We start from the raw sequence: 12661 nt of genomic DNA on the forward strand, positions 1-12661 counted from the left end.
GAATGATGGTTTGGGTACAATTTTGTTATTGCTGGCACACAGTTACCATATACTTTAGTCTAGAAGCTGCTCTCATTTGGTGACCTCCCTTTTACCACGCAAGCAGCAGGGGAAAGTAATTAAATTTAATAGAAGCTGCCCTCATTTTGAAGCCACTTCTATTTAAAACCACAGGGGGAGGTAATTAAATTTAATGGAAACAGTAGCTTCTACACAAAGATACATGGTACTTCTGTATAGATGATTATGATGTCACAAAAAGAGGAATAATATATTACTAGTACTGAGAAATTACCAGCTGGAGCAAGTGAGCCTATTTTATTGTTAATGTCTTTACTAATAAAAAAGGAGGAAAAATTGTGAACTGAATTCACAATAGAGAATTTGTATGTATATAAAATGTAGTTGGACATTCTAAGAAAGTTAAAGTTATTGAAAATAACAGTAATTTAAAAATAAAGAGTTAAATACATGTGGAAAAGGCCAAGGCAGGAGCTGTGACTGAACTGCTGTTTTTCAATATATTCTTTATCCTCTATCTAAAACTACCTCAGGTATACATTGAAAACATCATTTTTATAAATATTTATTATAATAACTTTGAATATAATAAGCATGAGTATTTATTTAGAACATTACAGTTATTTTCTATGTGTTTTTATTTCTGTTCAGTTTGAAGTAAGCACACAGACCCACAGGAAGACAAAGAAAATGCCAATTCTGAAGCTTTGAATAAAAGGCCAAAAACATAGAAAAAATTGCAAAGGGGCAATATGAATGAAAAATGGATGTGAGTGAGGGAAATAAAATGAACAAGGAAAGGACATGTAATTAGTACAGAAAATTTGTCATCAAGGAAAAGAAAAACAGAACGAATTATGGGAGAACTGCATTTGAAGAGATGATTAAATTCTGCCAAATTTTGTAATACTTGTCATTTTAGGAAATACCAGGATAGTCTGCTTTTTAAAAAGTAGAGATGAACTAATGAGAAAAACAAGTATTACCTTATTGTAGTAACCTCTCAACCACCCATGCTATGAGATAAAGCAATAGTCTAGATGAATCAGTATTTAATTATATGGCTGTGTAATGTACTTTATTTACATAGGCAGCATATTTTACACATGCACACACACACACACTCTTAATGTTTAGATTCGCTAAGCAAAATTAAATAATCTAGTTACCAAAAACATTCAATAATATAGCGTGCTGTGGACCTAGCACTTTTCAGAAAATTTTTAGGTTTTGCCTTTAGAAAATCCAGCAGGAGCTCATTCTTTATATGGGAAGATTATGGAAGCATATAAACAAAAAGTTATAATGTTATGTGACAAATAGAATATGAGGAGAATGCATCGAGGGGCAAAAATTAATTGTTCTCTCATTCGTGATCACTTTTTGTCTTACATGAAGGGTGTCAAATCAAACAAATCCATGGAAAAGGTAAGAAACTTGATCTAGGCCTTGAAGATGGCCAAGTTTGTAGCTAGAGGGTAAAGTATTGAGCAGAGGCACTGAGCTGCAGGTGCAAGATGTATTTCAAGAACAGTAAAGTGATCTGATGTGAAGCAATTTTTTTTTTGAGCTTTTTTAAATATGTTTTCCTGCAAAACTCATATAGGCAGAAGTATTTGGTCAGTAATGTCTCTCCTTGTATGTTAAGAATCCTTGGATATAAATAAAGCAGTTAGCAGTTTTACAAGTTTGGCAGGATTGATGGGAACGATTTAGAATCTCAGAGTGTGAGTCAAGGGGTGGGGCACTGGGAAACAAGTATGAATAATTTGGCAAAAATTTCAGTTACCTCAGGGGCTGGCCTCAGGAGGCTGGCTGGAAATGTGTTTGTTACCATATCCTGGAAGTCAGGCTTCCCTGAGGGCTCAGACGGTAAAGCGTGTGTCTGCAATGCAGGAGACCCGGGTTCTATCCCTGGGTTGGGAAGGTCCCCTGGAGAAGGAAATGGCAGCCCACTCCAGTACTCTGCCTGGAAAATCCCATGGACAGAGGAGCCTGGTGGGCTACAGTCCATGGGGCCACAAAGAGTCAGACAAGGCTGAGTGACTTCACTTTCACTTTCACTTTAGAGGTCAGTTACATAGAGTCTAGCTTGCCAGGATAGATGCTTTAAATAACTTCAGGGTGAAATTGTGGTTCTGGGGCTTCCTAGGTAGCTCAGTGGTAAAGTATCTGCCTGCCAATGCAGGAGCCTTGGAGACATGGATCTGATCCCTGGGTTGGTAATAGCCCTTAGAGGAAGAAATGGTAACCCACTCCAGTGTTCTTGCGTGGGAAATCCTATGGACAGAGGAGCCTGGTGGGCGACAGTCCATGTGGTCGCAAAGAGTCAGACACGACAGCGCACACACAGCAGCAGCAGATTGTGGTTTTTAACAAAGGTGGTGACAAGATTAAAAAGTATGAAGATTATTTTACAGCTTTTCAGAATTTGAATAGGATAAGAAAATACAATGTGGGGATAGAGTCAATCATTCATTATTTAATTAACATTTATTGGATTTCAGTAATATACCAGATAATCGGGTTACAGATATAAATTAGAGAGTCTCTGCCCTCAAGGAACTAATGGCCTAGTGGGGGAGACAGATACAAAAATCAAATGCTTGACGTGAAGACTCAGAGCCCCAGTACTTGAGTTGTTTCCCTGTAGCCACAAGTCCATGGCAGTTTTCCTCTTGGCCCATTGGTGTGGCATAGCTTGGCTGTAGAGCATTCTTTTTTTCTCACCAACTTTACCTCTGCAGCAGCCCTCGGTGGGCTCTGAGCGTGTACAATGGTACCCTCCTTCTGAGTGTGTCTAGCCTGGAGATATTGGAACAAAACTGGATTGTGTGTGAAGTTTGACATCTTGTAGCTGCTGTGTTCAGGTATTAATGAACAGCCCCTTGTTTAAGGTTCTGCTACTTATGAGCTCAGAACAAAAAAGAGAGGTCTCTGCCCTCAGTCAATACTCTGTCACCTCATCCAATCCTCTCTGTGGCCAGTCTTTGCTATGCAGTCTTGGACCTGTTCTTTCAGCAGTGTCCCAGCTGAGCAATTTTTGAGGACCCCTCTCGGACTTCTTCCTGGTTCCAGATGTGAGGATCGAATCCTGGTTGCAAGGACCTATGGCCGACTCTTTAAAAAGCATAAGGGGCTACAGTCTAGGTTTTAGATTAGGTTCTAACTCATACTCAGAATGGGAAAAAATAATTTAAAAGCTTGTTTTGGCAGCAAAGTAGAGGGTACAGTGAAGAGGGTGAGAGAGAGCAATCAGTGACACCACTAATATAAAGGTAGAAAGGGGCAGCAGTTAACAGAGGGGGAGTGTCTTTGAGAAATTTAGAAATATTTAGAATATAGATCTGATGAAATTTTGTGATTTAATAGCCACAACAATCATAAACTTGGTTTAATCAGTGTTGCTCTGTTTACAACCTTTTAAAGTTTGCTTATGCTTTTAGAATAAAGTCTAATTTACTTGAATATCCTACTAGATACTAGAGCCCATGAGGGTAGGAGAATTGCTGTTTTTCCCTCCTTTTTATTCTTAGCCTTACCATAGTATTAGTATATAGTAGGTACTTAAAAATTATTTGTTGAATTTTTTATAAAGATTAAAAGTAAGAATAAGGATATTTATCAAGGGCAAGTCGAAAAAAGTTTTTTGATTTTGTATTCACCTGTTTTTTTTTTCCCCTTCCAGTTTTATTGAGTTATACTTCACATGTATAATTGTATGTGTTTAAACTCAAATGTTTTTGAGTATTTGGATATACATTAATTGAGATAGGGAGAGAGAAAAGAAGGATAAAGTAAGACGATTTTGGTTTTCAGATGAATTTGAGATAGCTGTGGCAAACCCATGTGTACATGTGCAGTAGGCAAGAGAATAGACAACTCTGCAACTAAGGAAAAAGACTAGAGATTGAGGACTGGGGTTTGTTAAATATTTTGATCTTTGTAGCCATAGGAAAGCATCTGATTTACAACAACAGTGCATGGAATCAGAAAGGAGGCAAGTCTAACCAGATGCCTAATGAAATACTTGGTTTAGGAAAATGTTTCAGAGAGAAATGTATTTTCAGATTTAAAAATTTTAAATAACCTTCTCCTATAATGTGATGTGCCTGAGACACAAAGGATGGTGGCATTCTTGCCCCATGTTCTGTGGCTTATGGATACATCTAGAGCAGTGCCACTCGGTAGAACTTTCTGCTAACTGGAGTAAAAGACTGCCTCAGTTAAAAAGTACCCTCGACTGATCATTATGACCACCACTGGCCCTGTGTGGTTACTGAGCACTTGAACTGTGGCTAGTGTAACTGAAGTACTGAAAATTCAATTTAAGTTAATTTCTATTAATTTAAATGTAAGTTCTTGCATGTGGTTAGTGGCTTTGGTTTGGACAGCATTGCCCCAGAATAATGTTTTTGTGTTGCTAACATGACATTCATCTTCCTCTCACTGGTGGAATTCTCACCAAAGGAGAGTCTAGGGAAAGGCTAAACCATGTTCACACATATCACACGTACACATCACACACACTCTCTCAAAAAATGAAGAGTAAAAGTAGATCCAGAACATAATAATGGATATAAAACCCAAATTAACAAATAAGATAAGGAAGAGACAAGGTGATGTTATTCTCTGAAGGCATGATTTGTATGTTATGTAGACATCTCTATAGAGTTAACAACAAAAACACTCTAGAAATTCATAAAAGAATTTAGTAAGGTGGTCAGTTTTAAGATAAAGATGGAAATTTGTGACATTTTTCTGTGTATTACCTATTCTATGAAGATCGTATGAGTTAGTTATATTAGACTACCCCAATCATCCAGGACATATTGAATCACTCAGCAGATGGTATAAGAGGCAGTTATTTGGCTGTTTAGAAAAATAAATTACCTTATAGTTTCATCTCATGGCTAGTTGTTAAAGGAAGTTTCATGTATATTAAAGAGCAAAAGGAAATAAATGAGATAGCCAAAGTCCAATGAACTATGTGAGAGACTATCTCAGAGGTTTGGATGGGAAAAGAAATAATAATCTAAAAAGTTGGGAAATAACTGAGCTTTGATTACATTAAAAGAGCTTCTGTATATGGGAAAATACAAAAATTATAAAGACATCAGTGTTCTGTATTGCCAAGTATGTAGGAGATTCAAAGATTTAGGAGATCAGTGCTTAATTGGCAGAGTATGATTAATAAACCCTTAAAATAATCAACTCTAATGGCAAACAAAATATAAATTACATTTAAAAGTACTAATTTCTTGGTTATTGACATTACTGCAGTTCAGTGCAGATGAGATTTTGAGTGCTGGAGATGGAATGGTAAGTGTCATTGTCCCATTCTCAGAGCTCAGAAAGAGTTGAAATTACTTGTGCATTGAAGGAAAGGAATGTACCAATAAGTAATAAGAACCTTGAAACAAGTATCCCCCTTTTCATATAAATTTAACTTTGTGAAATATACCATGCACAACACATAGAAATTATGGGCAGTCCGAAACTATTCCTCAAACTATAACTGTAAACAAATTGAGCTGAAACTAATTGTCTACTATTAAGGAAATAAATAAGAAAATGCAGAAAATGAAGTTTCTAGAATATATTCATATATATGTGAAAGTGAAGTCGCTCAGTCGTGTCCGACTCTTTGCGACCCCATGGACTGTAGCCTACCAGGCTCCTCCGTCCATGGGATTCTCCAGGCAAGAACACTGGAGTGGGTTGCCATTTCCTTCTCCAGGGGATCTTCCCGACCCAGGGATCGAACCCAGGTCTCCTGCATTGGAGGCAGACGCTTTAACCTCTGAGCCACCAGGGAAGTCATTCATATATATGATATATTATAAATTATATACATAGTGGTATATTATGGCATATTTAGTTTTATCTGGATATTAAAATGATCTTTAGCACAGTGATTTTCAGTGACCCAAGAATCCTCATGTTATAATGTTTAGTGAAAAATGCCAGCAAACAAAATTGGATGTAGCATATGATCTTCGCTGAATATTAAAAAAATGAGAAAAAATAGGAGTAAACATAGTAAAATAGCTACTGTGTCTGGGTGGTGGGCTTACATTTTTTCAAATGTATAGCTTTCTGTTCTGAGTTTTCTATAATCGGAGCATATTATGAATGATTTAGAAAAATAATGAAAAATTAAAAGAATAAAATAAGATGCAAATACTAGAATAAGTGACAAAAATCAGATTTTAAGACTCCAGAACTTGATTTTCGATAAAGGCATGTTTTAAGTCTTACTTTTTTGTAAGATGAGATTAAAATAGAAGTTATATGAAGAAAATAATAATGTAGAAGAGAATGCTTTGTAATTTATGAAGCATTTAGAAAATGAAGATACAAAGTACTGTAATGTTTGTACAATCATTTCCATTTAATGGTGGATAGTGCTTATTTCAAAGAAAGTATATGTTGTACATAATGGAATTGACTAGAAAACTTCAGTGTGGTTTTATAATGTAGAATACTGTGCTAAGTAAGTTGCTTCAGCTGTGTCTGACTCTTTGTGACCCTATGACCATAGCCTGCCAGGCTTGTCTGTCCATGGGATTCTCCAAGAAAGAATACTGGAGCGAGTTGCCATGCTTTCCTGCAGGGTTCTTCCCAACCCAGGGATTGAACCCTCATCTCTTCTGTCTCCTGCATTGACAGACGAGTCAGTGCAGGAGACAGCGCCACCGGGGAAGCCCACAGAATGTAGAACACTACCAGAGGGAATATTTTTTGTCTAACTTAGCGAGTCCATTGTAGTTCCATGGCTATGTGGAAATATTGTACAGGATTTTGAAAAATGATGACATAAAAATTTTTAAAGATAGAAAAAATGTATCATCTCTAGGTGAAATCTCTATAGTATGATAATGGTTGATTTAGAGGTGAAATTCTCAATTTTTTCATCATTTTTCCCCTTATCTTGGTCAATCAACTCTCTTATCATGCCAAAGTGATTTGATTTCTATATTATAATATTTTACACCTGTCTTAGCTCCTGTAATAAATTCTAAATATGAAGGGAAAAGTGGGAATTTTTTAAAAACAATATGTCTCTTTGTCCTCTTTTTACTTCCTGAGGCAGCAGTGGGTATGCATAGTAGAAATAAGAAATTGGACAGCATTTGAAGTTGAATAACTTGAGAAAATGGACTGTCAAAATCTGAAAGAAAAGGTACATATACAATATAGCTCATTAAGAAAAAATGTTAAAAAGTGTATGATGCTTTGTGACAATGACTTAATACACAGAAATATAGATTGGTGAGATCTATGGCTATACTTCTAGGGTGAAGTACATTTTAGAGTTCAGACATTGCCAATTAGGGGTTAGTATTTTATTTGCTAAGACAAACATATTCAGTGAGAGCTATTACATTTGGATCATTATTATAGAGATGAACTACCAGGGCATTATATCTCTGAAATCTATTCCTTTTTGCTTAGCTTTGTCACGTGTTAGGAATTCTGTCACTAGATGGTGATGTTGAGTTGCACAATTTATGTTCTTGCCTTTTTTTCTGGTGTCTGTAATAGTACTTGTAGGTATATTTATGTACCCAGAGTTAAAACTGAAAGTATAACTATATAAATTAGGAGAAACATTTTTAGAGATACATTCTAAACATCATTTAAGTCAAAAGGTAAAAATCCTTTAAAGCTATTGCTTTACTTTAGACTCATAGACTTTGAGAGGTAGGAGGAATAGAGATAGCAATCTAAACTTTTCATTGAAAGAGTGAGGTCTAAAGAGAAATTCAAAGACATTAAAAAGAGATATTTTTTTCAGTTTTTCCCTTCTAGATGTATTAGTTTATAAAGAACAACTTTAGTTTCATTCCCTGGCTAATATTTAGTGGTACTGAGGCTGTTTGCCATCTGATCTAGGGTTTTGTTACTCCTGGTACCTCAATATTGTTTTAGTTTCTTATTGTTTTATTTACATTAATTTTACACTCCTTGCTAAGCATAATGGTTAAGCTACACTATTTCTTTAACTGGTACTTCTAAATGAATTGGAGTAAAAGACCATCTGATTACTGGAGTAATTTTGTCCATCTGAATAAGATTTGAAGATAATATTAAAAGGAGACCAAGCCAGTCAATCCTAGAGGAAATCAACCATGAATATTCATTGGAACGACTGATGTTGAAGCTGAAGCTCCAATATTTTGGCTACCTGATGCGAAGAGCTGACTCATTGGAAAAGCCCCTGATGCTGGGGAAGATTGAGGGAAAGAGGAGAAGGGGAGAGGTGGAGGATGAGATGGTTGGATGGCATCACAAATGAAGGACATTATTTTGAGCAAACTTTGGGAGATAGTACAGTAGAGACTGTGTTTGCAGTGCGGAAGACCTGGGTTCAATCCCTGTGTTGGGAAGATCCTCTGGAGGAGAGCATGGCAACCCCCTCCAGTATTTTTGCCTGGAAAATTCCCGTGGACAAGAGGAGCCTGGCGAGTTACAGTCCATGGGGTCACAAAGAGTCAGACACGATTGAACGACTAAGCAGCGCTGGGAAATAGTAAAGGACAGGGAAGCCTGGAGTGCTGCAGTCCATGGGATCACAAAAAGTTGGACACGATTTAGTGACTGAATAACAGCAATAACTTAACCTTACACTTGCAGATAAGTTGGTGTGCGTGTATGTGTATATTGTATATGTGTAAATGTGTGTTTGTTTATATATATATATGTTCATGTATATGTACTCTATCTCCATTAATTTAAATTTTTATTTCTCTTTCCAATCTTCCTGTCTCAGTCAAGAAAACCTTGCAGTGTGATTGCATTTGAAATTTGGAGATCCCTTTGCTTTTCAGATATAACTATTAGAATTACAGTTTTATGCACAGCAAGTTTCAATGAAATTATTCTATGATGGTAAAAAGAAAAAAGGAGTGGGGGAAGAGCAGGCAGCCTAAACATTTATGAATAGTGAATTGAATGAGCAGTTTAGAAAACAAAAATAAGGCATGAGAAAATTTGAAGTGGCGTTGAAGAAAAATATAAAATAAAATGAGATATAATTAAATTATTAAAATACTTCTCATACAGTCAGCAGATTGTTTAATGGTATGAAAAGTAAACACAAATTGTTTAAAATCCTGTATACATTATGTCATGATATCATGGTATCAGTGGCTGCATATGATTTAGTATCAGTAACGTATTTTTGTTTTCAAAGTTTTCAAAAATAAGCATAATCATAAAGGCCCTTGTATGTATGTGTTTTAACTACATGCAAAGTTTGACCTGTGAAACTGGATGCAGAGGCAGTGTGTAAACTTTCTATTTTAATCCTATTTCTTGATACTATTGTAATTATAGTTGTCTAAGTTTTTTTCCACTAAATGGATCAGCAGTAATATTTGGAAAGCTCTCCTACCCACCTCCAATAATCAGGTTACAAGAGTATCTTCTTTTCTACCATGCAGAGGAGAACATCTTGTCCAATCATTATTTCTGTTAGAGAGAGGCACACACTCTAATATGCACATAGTAGATTTTGTAAAATATAAAGACAAAAGCACACCATCATTTTTTCTAGATAATGGTGATGCAGCTACTTTGATAAGCATTATTGAAATGCAGCTTAAAAAATGTAAGTTAGGCATTAGAAAAATGATTAATTGCATTAAAATATATGTAATTAATTGAATTTTATTATAGATTCAATGTAATTAAGTTAATGTAATTTGTGTAATATGAATATAAATGTATACACACACTTTACACATACATGTGCAAATGTGCACATGTGCATGGACACTCATACATACATTTGATATTATTTGTTTACTGTATAACTTAAGAATGTTACTTTCATTCTCTCCAGGGATGAGTAAAAGCAAGATTTGTCATTCACTGTTAGATGAGCCAAAGATAATTTAATTTTTTCACCATTCATAGGAAATAGAAGGAATGTTCTATATTAATTTTCACTAATGTTTAATAAATCAAATATATGCTTAATATTAATACTGCAGATTATTTATGGATTTGGTAGCAATTGGGATATATGAATTAGGAACTATGTTGATTTACAATATTTTTCTCTACTTTGAACTTAGAACTTGAATGTGAGAAATACTGATTATGTACTTATCAATTGTGAATTTTGTGAAACAGCAGCACAAATAAATCAGGCATGGATTAATACAATGATATATTTATAAAATGCATTATAATGTTAGTCTGAGCACTGGTTCTTTCAACCTAGTGCCTACTATGTACTAGACAATAGTTAAAAGGAATATTTATAGAAAAAAATCAAATTAGTATTTTAACTGCTATTTTATGACAACTTGATACATTTAGAATAATAAGACCCAAACAAAATATATATTATTAGTATATTCAGTGTTACTATTTATAACAACTTTAGCAACAACATAAATAAACAGTACTTAACTAAGGTAAAAAAATTGCATTTTTCCCTTAGTAGTAAAAGATTATGTGTTAAAGATTGGAAAGAAAGGATATAGCTTTTGTTTTGCTGCTGAAGAAAAGTGCAGAGCCAAGTCTTACTCTAGAATGTGCACTGTTTTAGATTCAGACTTTGAATTAGCAGTTAATAGCTAAAATTATTTAGGAGATAAAAGTTGGTACTGTGAGGATTAGCTTTAATTTTAAGTATCCATAATTGAAGTGCCACATTATGATTTTAATGTTATGATAATCTTGTTAACAAGCTGTTGTGTATATACTATCATATTTTAATGTAGTTGCAAAGCTTAAGTAAACCATAAAGTAAATTGCTTTTTGAATCAGGCTTTTACAAGGGGAAAATTAGTGGTTTACATGTTTTGAATACATATTTTGTAATTATAGTTGGCATTTTCTACAACTTAAGAAGAATAATAGAATGGATTTATAGATAATTCATTATTGTTTATAAGTACATTGGTTTATTTTGTTATTGCTATTTCTAATTAATTTGGGTTCATTCCGTATATAACACAGTAGTGATTCTATATTTTTTCAGTATCAGTCTTCTCTTCTAGAAGACATACATTGCATTTAGTTTTTTTGCTTATTATTTCTCATTTATCAGCACATTACATTTAAAAGAAAATTTCTGCCTTTCTTATCTATTGTATCTCCAGATTATTATGTGTGTGTGTTAGCCTCTATTGTGTCTGACTCTTTGTGATCCCATGGACTGTAGCCCGCCAGGCTCCTATGTCCGAATTCTCCAGGCAAGAATACTGGAGTGGGTTGCCATTCCCTTCTCCAGGGAAACTTCCAAACCCAGGGATTGAACCTGGGTCTCCTGCATTGCAGGCATATTCTTTTACCATCTGAGCCACCAGGGAAGCCCTAGATTATTATGATATATACTAAATTCCATCCATTAGGAGTGTTTATGTTGATTTTATTTTTTAAGGGGGCAAGGAAGTATCCTGTTTGACAGTTAGTGAACATAGCTAGTAAGTTAGATTTGCCTTTCTGAATTTGTTGCTTCAGTTAACAGAACATGATATTTGATAGCCTAAAGCAGAAGTAAGCAAACAGTTTATGTAGAAGTCCAGATAGTAAATACCTTCAGCATTTCTAGGTCAAATGGTCTCTGTCAGAACCACTCAGTTGTGCTGATATACCATGTAGACAGTATGTCAGCTGACGAGTGTGGCTACATTGTTGTGGCTGTGTTCTAATGAAATTTTATTTACAGAAATTGGCAGCCAGCTGGATCTGTCCCATGGTTCATAGTTTACTGAACCCTGGTTAAGAGCAAACTTGACATAGATCAATTAAATTAATATCAAAGAATTGTTTGGTATATATGTGATGAATTTGTGATTTTCTCTGGTAGACTATTACTAAAAAACACCATGAAGCTCTTCCAGTTTTATTAATAAGCACTACTTAGAACATTTACTGAGGTGTCATATTTCCCAACCAATGGCACCCCACTCCAGTACTCTTGCCTGGACAATCCCATGGACGGAGGAGCCTGGTAGGCTGCAGTCCATGGGGTCGCGAAGAGTCGGACACGACTGAGCGACTTCACTTTCACTTTCCACTTTCGTGCGTTGGAGAAGGAAATGGCAACCCACTCCAGTGTTCTTGCCTGGAGAATCCCAGGGACGGGGGAGCCTGGTGGGCTGCCGTCTATGGGGTCGCACAGAGTCAGACACGACTGAAGCGACTTAGCAGCAGCAGTAGCAGCATATTTCCCAATTTCTGAACTGTTCCTTGAAATTGAATAAATTACATTTCCTGATTACTCTTGCAAGTAAACAAGTATGATTAAGAATTACATTGCCAATCGCAATTATAAAATCACCAATATGCAGTCAACAGGAGGTGTTGGTATCAATGCCACTGAATCAGTTAGCATCAATTTGTTATGTTTGTGGTTGAAGAACCGTGTACATTATAAAACAGTATGATGTTACTCATTTGATACTAGTTAACCACAGCGTGGTACCAATGAAAATACAACATTGTGATAGTTTAGTTATCAGTTATTCTTATAAATGGATGAAGAATCGTGGCATCTACTAAAGTACATACATCATATCTGATATTTATTGCAAAATATTCATTTTGATGTGTTTTTGGTCTATTTAACTCCTTTATAAAGTTTTCTACCCGTGGGACTATGTGAAGAACTGCCTCT

The 12661-nt window shown here is 35.3% G+C and overlaps 1 protein-coding gene across 4 annotated transcripts in view; it reads left to right on the plus strand.

Moving 5' to 3' along the window:
* Positions 1-12661, plus strand: part of DPYD (dihydropyrimidine dehydrogenase) — a 913720-nt gene that overhangs the window by 118611 nt on the left and 782448 nt on the right. The gene's annotated exons all lie outside the window — the stretch shown is intronic.

Source organism: Giraffa tippelskirchi, chromosome 5 (assembly GCF_054371585.1).
Source record: "Giraffa tippelskirchi isolate mGirTip1 chromosome 5, T2T-mGirTip1v1.2.pri, whole genome shotgun sequence".
Taxonomy (NCBI): Eukaryota; Metazoa; Chordata; class Mammalia; order Artiodactyla; family Giraffidae; genus Giraffa; species Giraffa tippelskirchi.